Genomic DNA, 17,908 nt, shown 5'->3' with positions numbered 1-17,908 from the left:
TTCTCGAGGGAAACAAGAATTTGTTACTGCACAAATAAATTCTACTGTTCTATACTTGCAGAAATGAAAATACGAGATAAAACAATTTTCTATAGATAAGATGTACTATAAGAAGGCCATTTGCGCTTTTACATTACGGTACAAAATGTATGTTTGGCTCTCTGTGCTTCATTATGACGTAATAATATAACTTGTATTTTCCCATATCCTGTCTTTGTGTTTTCATTGTGGATTGCATTCTATTATGAAGTTTTGTGTGATATAGCTGATAAATATTGGTGTTTTGGAATAAATGCGTATTTTTATTGAAGCATTTGTTTTAGCTACCTGAATGTGAAATTTCTTATATTTATAGAAAAAAGCTCTAAATACATGAAATAAAAGTTCCATAGTCATCATCTTGTGAATATCAAAAATTTGACCCTATAGTTCATTCCGTTTTCAAAAATTTAAAGTTGTTCCTGCCAACGATTCTTTGTTCTTCCTACTTTTCTGGATCCTATGGGTTGGTGCTGGAGCAGCTTGTACACTATGTTTAATGAAGGTACTCTGAAATAAAACAAGCTTGTTTGGAGGTCCACAGATATTTTTTAAGCTTATCTGGAAGTCCACAGTAGTTTTGAACTATCAACAGACTTACTCATCAAAGGACTGGTAATTCATCATGCACAGGGGCGAATTCTCCGGGCTAGCTTGACATGCAACACATGCTTGAAGAATAAAATAATAAAAGAGAAAGTTTTGATTGCCAATATACTTTTATTTGAGAACAAAGACGCCAGTAATCATTATTCTAACGTGTGAATTCCATCACTGATGATTGCCGTAGATTGACTGTTAGACATTTCGCCAATCAGCATGATGCTTGCAGGAACGCGATCACTAGCTCGTGCAGAGGTTTGCAGCGGCAAACACATGCACGCATGACGTCATTCTAAGGCATTTATACGGCCATATTGTGATAAAAGCTTGCGCAACAGAAGCAGGCATTAGAAGTCAGTAAATCACCTTGAAGGTTTTGTATGTCTGAGTAGTTTTGAAAGGACAACAATCGATCACCAGCTTAATGAATATCAAAGTATTAGCAATTGAATACATAATGATAGTCAAGAAAAACCTTGATATTCTTAAGAGATTCAATGATGTTGCGTGGTTCCTGGGAAAGCAGGAATTGCCTTTTCTGGCCATGACTAGTTAGATACTTCTCATAACATAACAAAAGAAACTACATAGAACTTCCGGAGTTTATTTATCTTTATGATACACTACTAGAGAATAATTAAAGAAATCATTTTTTGAGGCACCTCTTCTGCAATCCAAAATGATTTGATTGCCTTCATCTCTTACGTAATTATAGACAGAACAAAGCAGGAGCTCGCGCAAACTGACTATATACGGTAGCATTGATTTTTAAACGAAACCTCCAATGTAATAATCGATTCATAGCTCTCAAATGTCCTTCGTTTAACTAATCAGAATGGACAGACTCAAGAAAGATATCTCCACTTCATTGATATTAGTAGCTTCAGCTCTTTTATAACACAATAATTAAAATTGTTCTGAATGATTTCAACTATGATAGCAAACTTATTGCTCAAATCTATGACAGTGCTGCAGTAATGATTAGATTAGATTAGATTAGATCTTTGTTAGCCGAATAGATTTACAAGCATTCATGGCGTCGTCAGTACACAAGAAAAATGACATAACATACAATATAATACAAAAATAGACTTAATTCTAAATAAATTTAACAGTTTAATATTATAGGACAACCTTGATCTTCAGTCTCCACTGTTCTATCTAGTATCTTCTCTTTTTGCTTTTCCCTGTCTTTTCTTCAACTCTGAGTTACCTGAAACATAAATGGTCAAGGGCAGTATCAAGAAACGTTAAATTCTAAAATTTTAAATTTAGATATTCATTTGTGCAAAATGGCATATGTGTCAATAAAATAGCAGGATAAGTGAGCAGTTTAAATATTAAAGTTAAAGAGCTATATCCCACTGCAGTTTTCATTCATGCTACATTTAACCCTGCATTAGTCGCGCGTGGAATTTTGTTCCTCACACTAATAATCAGGCAAAACTGTGATACCTAATAATTAAAGTATGGTAACATGATTTATATTTTTTGTTATTGGTTGAAATATTAGTCTCTTCTATTTATATTGTTTGGGTGATGGTCTAGAAAATTATATAACTGTTTAACTTACACCAATGATACCGGTATTCATCATAACAAAAAAGAAAGCTAACAGCTTTCTATTAATTTTTCTACCTACAGAATATGTCGCTTTCCTTTCGTCCATTGTATCTATGCTTCCCTTAGTGATGTAAAATCATATCTTTCAGGTTTTCTTGCTTCTCCAGTAAATTAATCGATTTCATCACAAAAATGCATGCAAGAGATCAGATTCACCAGCAGGTTTTTCTTCATTACCGGTACTTGGAAGGAGAATCATATTTTCACTGAGACCAAAGAGATAACTGCACTCGTTTTTCTTCGCTAAATATAGTGAGTATTTCTCTCTTATTCTTCTTCAGAGTGGCCATTAGAAAATAATCTGTGATGTCTCTGTAGTTCGTCAGCTAGTGGTATGGAATTGAACCAGTTGTCAGTAGTGACATTTCGATATACAAGTAGGTTCTACTAACCTCAATACAATCTGATGAGATCGATTATCTTTTTGAAATGGTCCATCCAGTTGCTGTCCCGTGTATACTTCGATGTTGACAACATAAAAAATCCTGGCATCACTCAAGGAAAAGTATCTTTATATCATACTTCGCCGGTTTCAACTTCATGTAGACCTGGAAACTTCAGCAGCCTCGAAAGGGTTCGAGCATCTCATCAGTACCCTCCAAGAAGATAGCAATTTTTACAACATGAATTGAATTCTTCAAAAATCTCCTGAAGAGGAGCCAACTTATCGACTTTTTTCCTCGTCTCTGTTTGTCTTGTTATCAAAACAAGCCAGCAAGATGTAAAGTCCCAGCAAGACTTTTACTTCTGTAATATTTGTTCTTTGGACATCCCTTTCTCTATTAAAAGCATCCCTGTGTGCATCAATCCATTGTTGTAGCCTAAATTCAACAACTCTCCAACATACAGGTTAGAAAGAACAAATCCCAACAATCAATCGGTGTCTTGGCTCCTTTCGCATATCCCTTTCCTCCCAGTAAATGATTCAAAATATTTTACCTTCTCATATTTTGGTGTGGAGTATGTGTGTACCATTTTGTGATGTCCTTTCCTAACAGATATGGTACCTGTGGTGTTTTATTGGATCGTAGTTGTAGGCCTATTTGATCCAATTGTAGTAAATTGTCATATTCATTAGCTGATTTTTCACTGCCAGAGTTATGGTCACTAACTTCGACGTTATCTTCTTCGACTTCATCTTCTATAATGCCTGATTGGCCCTCTTCATTAGAATCCATATCCTCCATCAAGTTATGAATTATTTGTTCCTCTCTTTCATAATCGTCTATCTTCGAGATGTTAAGACAGGAATCTATATAAATAAATGTTATAAACTGTTATAAAAATCTTATTGCCTGTAGGTTTATTTTCACACCAAACAATATACAGATAAACCACTGAGAGCATGTTTACAGGCTTACAGTTGGGTCAAGACTTATGCTGTATTGTTATGGAATAAAAGTATTCAGGTATGCAGGGTTGTTAATGACAAAAATACCAGAATATATAGATAATCCATTTAGGGTTATTATTGGATATAAAAAGGTAAAGGTATCCCCGTAACATGCCATGAAGGCACTTGGGGGGCATGGAGGTAGAGCCCCATGCTTTCCATGACCTCGGCACTAGAATGAGGTGGTGTGGTCGGCACCACGCTCTGACCGCCTTTTACCCCCGGGAAAGACCCGGTACTCAATTCTATAGGAGGCTGAGTGAACCTCGGGGCCGTTCTGAAAGTTTGGCAACGAGAAAAAATCCTGTCACCACCTGGGATCGAACCCCGGACCTTATTATTGGATATACCTATATAAATATGTGTTTATATATTTATATACATAAAATTAAAAAAAAAAAAAATTCAGTAGACCCCGTATATGCTAATTATTATTGTCATCGAAATGGAATAATAAAATAAACCGGATTGTTTTGTATGTAACATAAACTGTGAAATTTAAAAATCTCGATACATGTTGAAATTACGCCAATGAAATGGGCAACTTTATTTAGTCGCGCGCAGAATTCTTCTCTGCAAATGGCACTCTTGGAATAAAATATCCAGTGCTCTCTAACGCTTGGGGACAAAATGAAAATTTGTATTGTAGCATAAAAGTGAACAATAAAAGAGCAGCTAGACAAGAAATCAAAAGACTATGGATGAAGGTAACGGAAATACTAATGGAAATAGTTTAATGCGGAACAGAATTCCACACGCGACTAAAGCAGGATTAACTCTGCAAGATTTAACCTCAAATGTGAAGGAATTCAGGGTTTTCTTTCAAACACTTTCGGGACTTCCAATGTTTTCTTTTCTATGTATTTTAAACGAACATAATGCTCTTCAGTGTTTTGTCGAAAAGAAATTGCCTTCAGTCATACTGTACCTATGGGATGGAATTTTGCCTCAAGATTTCTGAACACTCTAAAATATAAAAAATATGACATGATAATAATATTATTTAAACACATACTTGATTATTCTGCAGATTGGGATAATGATACCAACATAAAGGTTCAAGGTTTCTTGTCTTTCCTGAAAAAGTTAGACACATTGCTTGCTTAATGTCATTTCTGAAGTATTTTCATTCACAGATGTTCTCTTCAATATACTCCAGATCTCCAGATAAAAGCATGGATGTTGAATAGTGCTAAAATTGAAGAAACAACCAAGAAACTGGAAGAAATAAGGGAACATCATTTCAGGAAAACTTTTGAAGAAGTCACAGAAAGGGAGGAAGATGATGAACCACCTCTCAAAAATCTCAGGATGTTACCTACAGAATACAAACGTCTGTTCATGGACATTTTAGATAATATTAATCCAAATAAAGAATAGACTTCAATCCAGGGTAAACTTGACTTCTTCTTCTCACTGAACAGTAACATGTGACATATACAACAAAGACTTTCCTGAAGACTCTTCGTAAACCCTGGAGATGCAGTATAATACATTTTTAACATCCATTTAAGGAATGAATTGTCTGTTCTCTATTGTTCGCAAGACCTTGAAGATAAGCCTGCTTTGAATTGGTTAAGTTTATGAATGAAAATGGCCTGTAAATGGGACTAAAAGAGGTGTTAGCTATAAACTTGCTAAATTGATTGTCACAATTCCTACAACAACTACTACAGCTCAAAGCACATTTTCTGCTTTGCGCAGGATTAAACCGTACTGCAGATCAACTGAGGGACAAGAAAGATTACACAGGCCTGCAAAATTAAGAGTCATAAAAACTTTTCTAAAATTTTATGCTTGGGTTGCTGATTTCAAAACTGTGCTCAGATTCTATCACGTACTGGTACCATTTTTCTGCAACATAAGTTATATTAGTACTTTTAGCAATGCGAATGTAGCATTATTGAATTTAATATGGAAAAGTGATGAAGTGAAACATGTCCTGTAACAAATATTAAAGGTATATTTTACAAAAACTATTAGATTGTCATATTAACAACACACACATAGTTAAATGCTTTATACCGCCTTTTTCTCTTCTTGATTAAGTTGCGTTTGTTACTTTTCCTCTTGTGTGAGGTTCAAGAGATATTCTTTGTGGCCAGTGTTTTTGTTAACGACTGCTTTTTGTTCTCCTGTCCCATTCACGGAGGAAATATGAAAACTTAGTATATCCAGTCTGCTGACTAAGAAGCATGTACAATTCTCTCAGATCTCCACAGATCATCCAGTTATGATCATTATATTTTATCTTTGTAAGGAGCAGTTCAAGATTCTCATAAGTTTCTTTAAAGTGTACTGAATGACCAAAAGATAACGAAGCATACCTACTTTTTGCCATTGTGCAAAAGCACTGATCACTGCCTTCAGACTTCTTTCGGAGGAATCGATAAAAGTCTCCATTCATCCACTTAGTAATGAACATTACACTTGAGTATCAAACCAGGAATATCAATGCAGTGCAGTATACTGAGACACCCTCCTGTGAAAGTAGAGAATAAATTCCTCTTCTCTATCCTTTTAGCAATGAAAAAATGTTTCTAGTATCAGCAAATTCATTGCTTTTAATCTGGAGTGTAAGAGATCAGCTTTTTCCTTGGGAAATTCTATATCTCTTATTAAATCATTGAGTTCAAACTGGTACTCTCTTCAGGACCTTCAGAATGTACAGCTGTCAAAAAAAAAAGTGGCCGCACTCGTGAACAGCGAATATTTTCAAAGTGCACTTCGGGTCGCGGCGATGTTACACGATGCATGTGCTTGTACAAGCAGTTCCGGAACTATGAAAGTGTTCCATATCTACGCCCCTCGTAGACCAGCGGTAGAGTGCTTGTTTAATGATTCAAAGGTCGTGGGTTCGGGCCTTCTTCAAGTTTTCATTTTATTTTTTAATCTTTCTTTAGCGATGTAAATGATATTCAAATTATCATTTATATCCAGTTATCGTTCTTTATGGATATTACGTTATTTATATTTTGTTATCGTTCTTTAGAGATATGAACAAAATTCAGGTCATCATTTGTATTCTGTTATCGTATTATAACAATATGAATAATAATTATTATTGTATTTCCAATGGGGGTTAGCCGTATTTTACATATGTATGTTAGGGCTATAGTTTTATACACAAAAAAGATAAGCATAAAGAGAAATGGAAAAGAAAATTAAATTAGCTTACGCGATGTAAACAAAACGTAAACAATCCGTAAATTAGGCATTGCGATTGCAAAACAAATATCAGGTATCAATTTGTAACATACAAAAACATTAACAACACACATACGTAACACTTCCATAACACAAATATGCAGCTTTCCGTACCATACATCATAAATTAATACACAATAGTCACACAAACACAATCAAACCATAATTACGACATTGCGACGACATCAAGCATCACATAACTGACTCACATACATAACAAATCAAGCATCCGTTACAACACATACACTTCAACATAGTAACCACACTTTTAAAAGTTACAAATTTGGCTCCAAGAAGAATAAATAGGACACTGTTACTAATTACTATTCTTCTACAATTTCTTAAATACATCTGTAATAAATCTGTGAAATTCCGATATGAATAATATTCACGTTTTTTATATTGTTATCGTTCTTTAGCGATTTAAATAATATTCAAGTTATCATTTATATTCTGTTTTCCTTCATTAGCATTATAAAACAATATTCAAGTTATTTATATTGTTATTGTTCTTTCGCAATATATTAATTAAACAAACCGATATTTATCATTTATATTCTGTTATCGTTCTTTAGTGAGACTGTATAAATAATATTCAAGTTATTTATATTGTAATCGTTCTTTAGCGATATAAATAATATAAATTTAATATTAGGTTTGGAAAAATCCAGTTGCATAATACTGGTATTAGTTTTTCTTTTTGTATTATTACATACAATTGAACCACTTAATGAAAAGGAGTAACGAGGAATTGAACCTGAGACGTTGACATCTAAATTCCGACGTTCGTCCGCTGAGCTACGAGAGCAAAAGTGTGGAAACATTTTTGGAAAAATTGGCCCAATCACACTCTAAGATCTTCTGATGATTCGTAGAAGCTAGTCCAGGATGCTGGGGGCAAAGGCTAATTGAGATTTCCTGGTCTCTGACCGGGCCAAACATCCTGATAGAATTAATATTTAACCCTTGCCGTGACTTTCGGTGAAGTCCGGAGGGCCCAATTAGTCAAATCCACTCTCCTCATCTCCACGCTTGGGCCCCTTGGAATTTAATAAAATGCGAAAGAGATTGTGGTGTGCGGAAAGCAACGGGATGTTACCGCATTTAGGCCTATCCTTCCTAAGAAAACTGCAAACATGAGCAAAGGAAGCTTTTAATAGAAGAAGAAGGATCTTCTGCGGACCTCTGGAAAAAGAACTAAGGAAAAGACTAGTGAAGTGCTTTGTGTGGAGTGTGGGATTATATGGGGAAAGAACATGGACATTACGACGAAATGAAGAGAAACGAATTGAAGCATTTGAAATGTGGATGTGGAGAAGAATGGTGCGTGTAAAGTGGACAGGCAGAATAAGAAATAAAATTGTGTTTGAAAAAGTGAGTGAAGAAAGAATGACGCTGAAACTGATTAGAAAGAGAAAAAGGAATTGGTTGGGTCTCTGGTTGAAAAGAATAATAGACGACATTAGGATATGTGGATCATATGCGGAGACTAAGAGGAAGGCAGAAAATAGGAAAGATTGGAGATTGCTGGGTTTGCAATGAAAGACCTGCCCATGGACAGAACACTTCAGAATGCCTGGAATATCGTGTCTAAGAACAGTCGCTATTTGCAAAGACTAGTCAATTCCATGCCCACTCGACTGCAAGATGATCGAGATAAGAGGAAGATAGACTAAATATTGAATTGTGGCCTTTTGTTTTGTTTTTTGAACGATTAATTGTTTGAATGTTTTAAGGCCGACGCCAGTAAATTTGTTATGTTTATGCCACGAAAGATATTTTATTGAGAATAAAATCTTTTTTCTTTCCATTTGCAGCCACAATATCATAATGATAATGATAAAGTCATGGCATAATATATTAATGAACCTGATGTTAATTACTAAAATAATCATAAAAGAAAAAGGAGCCATTATGTCTAGTTTGTCTCTCTCAAAAACAGAACAAAAAAGGACATAAAAAGCACGAGGTTGCAGTCGAACGCAGGACCTCATGAATAAGACGCCTGAACGCTACCATTATGCTATCGAATAACACACAGTATACTTCAATTATAACTGTAGATATCAGGCAACGTGGTCCAACAACATGTAACATCGCCTGTCTCCGAATTGTAGCGAAGATACCCGAAGGGAACATTGATACAGGAGAGCGGCCACTTTTTCTTTTGACAGCTGTACATCACACAGCCTTCTAGATTATTACAAAATTACAATGATGTAGCGAAGTACATATGACGTTTCACTGCAGTAATTCTATGTTTCCATATGGTGAAGAATTGGTAGAACGGAGTAAAATTCTCTCTGGCACTGGGACTCAAACCGGGTTTCCAGCTTTACATGCTGGCACTTTATCCACTACGCTACACTGGATTCAAGCTCGGATGCCAGATTGAATCCCTCTCATTTTAAGTTCTCCCTACTGTGTTCCCCTTTGTTGGCCTACCCTCGTGTACCATGTTACAGTATGTGAGACAGTAGACACAGTGTCCAATCACAAGTACAGAGATGCACTCATTACGAGTGACTAAGTGGCCGGGGTCCGACGGACTCATTACAAGTGCACCTCTATACTTGTGGTTGGACACTGTGTCTACTGTCTCACATACTGTGACATGGTACACAAGGATAGGCCAACAAAGGGGAACACTTACTTACTTACTTACTTACTTACTTACTTACTTACTTACTGGCTTTTAAGGAACCCGGAGGTTCATTGCCGCCCTCACATAAGCCCGCCATTGGTCCCTATCCTGAGCAAAATTAATCCATTCTTTATCATCATATCCCACCTCCCTCAAATTCATTTTAATGTTATCTTCCCATCTACGTCTCGGCCTCCCTAAAGGTCTTTTTCCCTCCGGCCTCCCAAATAATACTCTATATGCATTTCTGGATTCGCCCATACGTGCTACATGCCCTGCCCATCTCAAACGTCTGGATTTAATGTTCCTAATTATGTCAGGTGAAGAATAAAATGCATGCAGTTCTGTGTTGTTTAACTTTCTCCATTCTCCTGTAACTTCATCCCTCTTAGCCCCAAATATTTTCCTAAGCACCTTATCCTCAAACACCCTTAATCTCTGTTCCTCTCTCAGAGTGAGAGTCCAAGTTTCACAACCATACAGAACAACCGGTAATATAACTGTTTTATAAATTGTAACTTTCAGATTTTTCGATAGCAGACTGAATGATAAAAGTTTCTCAACCGAACAATAACAGGCATTTCCCATATTTATTCTGTGTTTAATTTCCTCCCGAATATCACTTATATTTGTTACTGTTGCTCCCAGATATTTGAACTTCTCCACCTCTTCAAAAGATAAATTTCCAATTTTTATATTTCCATTTCGTACAATATTCTGGTCACGAGACATAATCATATACTTTGTCTTTTCGGGATTTACTTCCAAACTATCTGTTTACTTGCTTCCAGTAAAATTCCCGTGTTTTCCCTAATCGTTTGTGGATTTTCTCCTAACATATTCACGTCATCCACATAGACAAGCAGCTGATGTAACCCGTTCAATTCCACACCCTCTCTGTTATCCTCGACTTTCCTTATGGCATATTCTAGAGCAAAGTTAAAAAGTAAAGGTGGTAGTGCATCTCCTTGCTTTAGCCCACAGTGGATTGGAAACGCATCTGACAGAAACTGACCTATACGAACTCTGCTGTACATTTCTCTGAGACACATTTTAATTAATCGAACTAGTTTCTTGGGAATAGCAAATTCAATAAGAATATCATATAAAACTTCTCTCTTAACCGAGTCATATGCCTTTTTGAAATCTATGAATAACTGATACACTGTACCCTTATACTCCCATTTTTTCTCCATTATCTGTCGAATACAAAATATCTGGTCAATAGTTGATCTATTACGCCTAAAACCACATTGATGATCCCCAATTATTTCATCTACATATGGAGTTAATCTTCTCAAAAGAATATTGGACAAAATTTTGTACAACGTCAACAAAAGTGATATTTCTCGAAAGTTACTACAGTTAGTCTTGTCCCCCTTCTTAAAGATAGGTACGATAATGGACTCCTTCCATTGTTCTGGTACAATTTCCTTTTCTCAAATAGCAAGTACAAGCTTATAAATTTCGTTAGATAATGCGCTCCCACCCTCTTGTATTAATTCTGCTGGAATTTGATTGATACCTGGAGACTTATAATTTTTCAGATTTTCTATCGCAATTTCGACTTAAGAAAGTGTGGGTTCGGGTATAAATAGCTCAGCAGTTTGTATTTCAATATCGTGCCGATAATTTCTATTTGGCCTATGTATATTTAGTAGTTGTCCAAAATAGTTTTTCCATCTGTTCAGGATTGAATGAGCGTCTACAAGCAAGTCACCATTCTCATCCTTGATCACGTTTACCCTTACCTGATATCCATTCTTGAATTCCTTTATGCCCTTATATAAATCTCGAATGTTTTTATTTTTACTATTTGTTTCTACCTCATTCAGTTTTTTCTTCAAGTAATCTCTCTTTTTATTCCTAAGCATACAATTTGCTTCCGGTCTTATATTGAAATAATTATCTCTATTCACCTCAACTGGATCCTGTAAGAATTTCAATTTTGCCTGTTTCCTTCTTTCTACTACCATGCAACAATCTTCATCAAACCACGGTTTCTTTTTCTTAATTTCATAATAACCTATGCTCTGTTCAGCTGCAATTTTGATATTATCTCGAACAAAGGGGAACACAGTAACTTAGGTAGAACTTGAAATGAGAGGGATTCAATCTGGCGTTGGAGCTTGAATCCAGTGTAGCTTAGTGGATAAAGTGCCAGTATGTAAAAGCTGTAAACCTGGATTTGGGTCCCGGTGCTGGAGAGAATTTTTCTCCGTTCTACCAATTCTTCACCTTCTAGATTATGTTTCTGATACTCATCCACAGATTAGCAGAACATTTGAAGGGTACACGGGAATAACGAACAATGTCCATCAAAAATCGAAATTGAGTTAATAGTGCCATCTGATAGTAGAAGGGGAGTACTTTCATGTGGCTGCATTGGTTTTATGTAAGAACGAAAATTGTCCTCAGTATTCTGCGTTAAACTTTCTGTATACTTTGGAAGAATGAACAATGTCACATCCATCCCAAGAAAGAACGAACAATGTCCATTTTAAACACAGAAACTAATGCAGACAGCTTTTACAAACTTGATCTTAGAGTCATAGCACATTGCTGGTTAGTTTTTTTTTTTTACATATGCCAATACAATCTGTATTATACAATAATAATATTATTAAATGACTGTATGATGCTTAGCTGTTATTCCATGTGACAATAAATTCTATTAATTTTCATTAGAACTACTTGTGAGCATAATACAAACAGCTGTACTATTCCAGTGTTCAGATGTCTGTGGTAGGATATTGATTATTTCCTTTATTATACTTTTATGGTACATATTGTAGTGTTTGTGGTTAGTGGAATTTATTTTTATAATATCTGACGTTAGAGAAAATTAATTATCCGGATCCATTCCATGTTCTGTAAATTCAAGGAAGAGAAAATTTACAGGACGTGTTACAGATGCATAAAAAAATTCGTGCTATGAGTTATATGGGAGAAGACTGTAAATATTCTCTTTTTCCTTGTTTTCAGAATATAAGCCAAAGTGAAAGAAGCAATCTTATTAAACATTTCAATGAATTAGCATCATATGACACTCAAAATGCTCACCTTTCAGGACTAATTTCAGTACTTCCTGTGCAAAGAAGAAGATCCAGAAAAACACAAGCCGAAGCTGATTTTCGTAATTTTTCTTATATATATATATATAAAATGCGAATAAACAAAGATGGACAAAATACTGATGTTCCCATTTATAAAGCAATTGCTCTACATGGAGTAACAGGCAGACGTTTAGTCACTTTGAAAACGTCATTAGCTACTTCTGGAAAAGCCCATACAGAAACAAGAGTTAAACATGGAAACAGGGCTCACCAAATGAAAGGAGAGATTTTATCTAAAATTTGTCAGCACATTCAGTCACTTAGAGGTCAGAAAGTCCACTAATCTCGTCACGATAGCCGAAGGTAGTATCTTCCAGAGGACTTGAATATTTCTAAGCTGCTTAAGTTACACTTAGAAAAATTTCTTGCGAACCCTGACATTTCACACATTAAATCAGAAATTTCCAATGAAAAAGATGCAAGTAAATTAGATAGTTTTGAGAAGGAGAAACAAAATTTGATTTGAAAGAATGAATTGCACAAGAGAAAAGTTCATAAGTTCTATGAAGTAAAACAGGCTGCACGTCTAAATCCAGGAAGTCAGAGTATAAAGAGGCTATCTGCATGGATTTCAAAAAGAATTATCAGTTCCAAACTTTTCAACTATTGAGGGCTATTATCGTCGACAGCTGCCCTTTTATTCTTGTAACATACATACGCTGTCAACAGGAAGACATGTATGACCAAAATATTTAAAGTAAAGGCTCTGAGGAAGTTTGCTCTATGTTATAGCACCACTGTATGAATATTGTACCAAGCTGCGTTGGTGAACTCCGTATCTTCTACGATTCTTGTTCCGGACAAAATAGGAACTTTACGGTATTTAGATTTTGTCATTATGTAGTACATATTAAGAAGAGGTTTGATGCTCAGTGGATCACATTTCCCACTCGAGGTCACTCGTACATGGAATGTGACTAAAACATGAGACTTGTCAATCAGAGAGCAAGGTGTGAAGTACCCGATGACAGAAGGCAAGAGATTGCGAATTCTAGGAGGAAACCAAATCATTCATCATTGTAAACTGTAAACAGCTACAAGGCAATATACAAGGAATTACAAATTTTGAAAAATATTGTTCTCCAACTGCTAGAGAATATTTCAGTCTTTCTCCCACCAATGACGAGTCACAAGAAGTCAATAATAGTGAATGAGACGATTTTATAGTTCAATCTATTCATTCACAATGGAAAATTCAGTGCAATTAGATTAGTTTGTAGATTTGTTTTTCAATAATTGTTTGGAACAATGATTCTCAAAGATAAAAATATTTATAATGGGTTAACAATATTTATAACCTTTAAAAAGGATACCCTACACGAAAGTAAACATGTGCTACATTGTTTGAAAATATTATGCCTGATTCTATTCCCAACAAATATTCAATTAAATTGTGACATTGTTCGTTCTTCCCGTTTATAAAACGTAGCAAAGTAGACTTTTTGCAGTTTTTCATTGTTGTAATTCATGAAATCAAAACAATATTTTGTCACATATAATGGTACATTCTTGTGTGATAAAAAATAACAGTAAGTTAACAATAAACTATACATTTCAAGTCCTCAAACTTTAAATTTCATTTATCTCAAAATTATTCTGAATGGACATTGTTCGTTATTCCCGTGTACTGTCTTCGCGCTACGAGTTGGCGGGTGGAGTGGATAGGCGGGACAGGGGAACTTCACGTTACACTCTGACCTGAAAACGTCAGTCCACTTACCTGGCTACAGGGGAACGAAGTCAGACATAAAAGATTCTTCATCTTCATCTTCGGTGTTGCTGTCGTTATGGCTGTCATCATCACTCTCATCACTGCTGTCATCGTCACTGGTGTCCGCGTCGCCAACATTAATGATGAACTCGTCTATAACGTCCTCCATTATTGCGACTTTCTCCGAGTAGTAGTTTTCAATATCACTCACATGTTTACAGTATCCAGTCCTGTCTTCTTTAGTTACAGATTTGAGTCCTTCTTGCACAAGTTCTTGCAGTCTTTTCAGTGACATATCACCCGTTGTGTTATGTGACCTTACATAGTTCTTAACACTACTCCAAGCTAATTCAATAGCGCTTAGGTCACACATATACTGTGGTAACCTGACGACAGTGTGACCATGATTTGCAAATATCGTATCTATTTGGTACACTTTTTGCTTAGGACGAATTTGTTCAATTAACGAAAAAAGAGTGAACTTCCTCATATTTTCTTCACATGGCACTCCATGCCTTCGCAGGTAGTCTTTTTTTACCGCTGATTTGGTTGGTACCTTATCTAATTGTTTTCCATGATAGGGCGCATTGTCCATGACGATTACAGATGGAGTAGACAGATTGGGAATAACTTTTTCAATCCCCACTTTTCGAAATTGTTAGAGTTCATCTGTCCATGATAGTCGCCTGTTGCTGTCCCCGCCTTGTATACTAATTCGCATCCTTCAACAAAGCCATTAATCCCACCCAGATGGACAACAATGAGTCTGTTAGACGCATTAACGGTAGTCAAAACTCCCGTAACGTCTTTATGCTGCCAGCACTTGCGAAACGTTAAATTGGTGTCTACCCATGTCTCGTCCAGGTACAAGATTGGTTTACCCTCTTCCCTAAGCTTTCTAATTGTCTGTAGGTATCTACACCTCCAATTTACAATGTTTTCCCTTTCAATTAAAAATTTTCGTCTCGATGCACACTTCTTCCATCTGAAACCCATTTCCTTTAGTATTCGTCGTAATGTTGTCGCCTTCCATTTGAAATCAATTCTGTCTTTTAACACAGGCAAAAGTTTCTTGCAGCTTGGTACTACTTTCTTGTTCAGATAAAAATCCTCAATTATATCCTTTATCACTCTCCGTTCAAAGTCATCTACATTTGCGTTCCGATAGTCTGGACGTTTCCGTTTTTTTCCAGGTGTCGATAAAACACTTTCTTCTTCTTTGCAGTCTTTCATTTCTTTCCTTATACGCTGTATCGTTCTTATGGATACATTACAATACTTTTTTGCCCTTTCTGCAGATTTCGTAACAGGAATGCTAAGACATTGTTGTTCTTTTTCTTCATCACAGCATTTTATCACATTTGCAATAATATTTCTTTCTCCGCTATGGATTGTCAGTCCTTGTTTCCTCTTTGTCGACATATTTACAATTATTTGCAATTAATAAACCGCTATGTAAGCCTAAACTACCACTATACAATAATAAAAACTCCACTAACTGTATTATAATCAACTATATTAACACCAGAAAAAAAACCTATTATTAAAGACTTGCGATATATTGAAACTATTCTTGTTGAAACAAATAAAACACAACCAAACGCCACTATTATTTCACAGACCCGCAGACACTCTCAAATATACGTGCAGTAGATGTTTGTGAAACAGGAATATTGCAGAGAACAGCATGGTGCGCATGCGCGACTGTTTCCCCTGCGCCCCATCTAAGTACTTCAGCCGCCTTCTCCTGGCGTGAAAAGAGTACCCTTCATTTTACGTTAGAGCACTGGGTTATAAATGCAGCAAAATCACCAGTATGTTAATATTATAAAACATAAAATATAGTTCTGTGTAAAAATGGTGCGTGATGTGCCATTTTTTATGTGGCTTCAGCACAAAAAAATATATAAATGAGAGTTAGAATTTTTCAAAACGTTTTTTCATCGCAAGCCTGTGTTATCTTTGCTAGCAGTGTTGTCAAATGAGAAAGCATTACTTGACTTAAAAATTCGGCTGACATTTTATAATGAGATGATAGAGAAGTTTACTGAGAAGAATAGGAGAGCAGACTTTTTTCAAGTGAAAGATTGCTATGATGATTCATCACCTGCCCTTAACTATAACTAAAGCCACTGTTTTTGTCATGTGAAATAAGTATGTAATGAAAATATTAATAGCAAGTATCTTAACTTTACAGTGGTCTGTGGGCGATAAAGCAGACAACTGATTGGCAGACTGCTGATGTGACATGTGTTTAGGAGAGGTACCACTCTCAGTTGCAGTTGCAGTTGCTCACTGACTGGGCATTGTTCTCAAAGACACACCTTAGAAACGCAAAGTGGGAGTATCTTACCTTTGTCGCAGTCAGTGAGCAATAAGATTGACAACTGTGATTGACAGATTGCTGATGTGACTTGTATTTAGGAGGTGGTATCATTCTCAGTTGCCCTGGCAGCAGATGCTCACAGACTGGGCACTGTACTCCAGGACAGACGCCAAAAATGCTAGTGCTGACTGTACTCCACAACACATTTGCAAGTATGCTGCATGCGTATGGGAGGGGGGATGTGTGCGTGTGTGTGTGTGTGTGTGTATCAGGCAGGTGGGCGGGTGCGTAAGTGAGCATGGTGGATAATCATTTTTTATTCACATCGAAAACAAGTACTGTGACTATGTTGTTTAGGGATAAAAATATTATAACTGTAAGTAAGTATGCCCAAAAATGTCAGGATTCGCCCACGATCATGAGGAAAACCTCTTTTACTCAGAAAGGAATAAAAATTTCAAACCTTTAATATTTGTTAGTATGTATGACTACATTGTCGTATATTTTCACTAATGTATATATGCCTCATTGTCATACAGTATATGGTCACATTTATTTCTGTATTTAACGTATTATGAAAGTAAAAATGTATCCTTGAGCCATAAGAAAATACTGAATAGATTTTCTTTTCTTGTATTTAAATTTAAAAACAGTTCATTCATTCATTCATTCATTCATTCATTCATTCATTCATTTAGTGTTCTATCCAAGGGCAGGTCTTTCACTGCAGACCCAGCTTTCTCCAATCTTTCCTATTTTCTGCCTTCCTCTTTGTCTCATATGATCCATATATCTTAATGACGTCTATCATCTGATATCTTCTTCTGCCCCGAACTCTTCTCCCGTTCACCATTCCTTCCAGTGCATCCTTCAATAGACAGTTTCTTCTCAGCCAGTGACCCAATCAATTCCTTTTCCTCTTCCTGATCAGTTTCAGCTTTCTTCACCCACTCTTTCCAACACAGCTTCATTTCTTATTCTGTCTGTCCACTTCACACGTTCCATTCTTCTCCATATCCACATTTCAAATGCTTCTATTAGCTTCTCTTCACTTCGTCGTAATGTCCATGTTTCTACCCCATACAATGCCACACTCAATACAAAGCATTTCACTAGTCTCTTCCTTAGTTCTTTTTCCAGAAGTCCGCAGAAGATCTCCTTTTTCTATTAAAGGCTTCCTTTGCCATTGCTATTCTCCTTTTGACTTCCTGACAGCAGCTCATGTTACTGCTTATAGTACACTCGA

At 36.0% G+C, this 17,908-nt stretch overlaps 1 protein-coding gene across 3 annotated transcripts in view; it reads left to right on the top strand.

The window, feature by feature from the left end:
* LOC138694379 (klaroid protein-like) overlaps nucleotides 1–17,908 on the top strand; it is a 103,885-nt gene that overhangs the window by 47,289 nt on the left and 38,688 nt on the right. The window lies entirely within an intron of this gene.

This window comes from Periplaneta americana, chromosome 2 (assembly GCF_040183065.1).
Source record: "Periplaneta americana isolate PAMFEO1 chromosome 2, P.americana_PAMFEO1_priV1, whole genome shotgun sequence".
Classification (NCBI taxonomy): Eukaryota; Metazoa; Arthropoda; class Insecta; order Blattodea; family Blattidae; genus Periplaneta; species Periplaneta americana.
The sequence above is the reverse complement of the archived record's forward strand: the minus strand, read 5'-3'. Positions and strand labels throughout refer to the sequence as shown.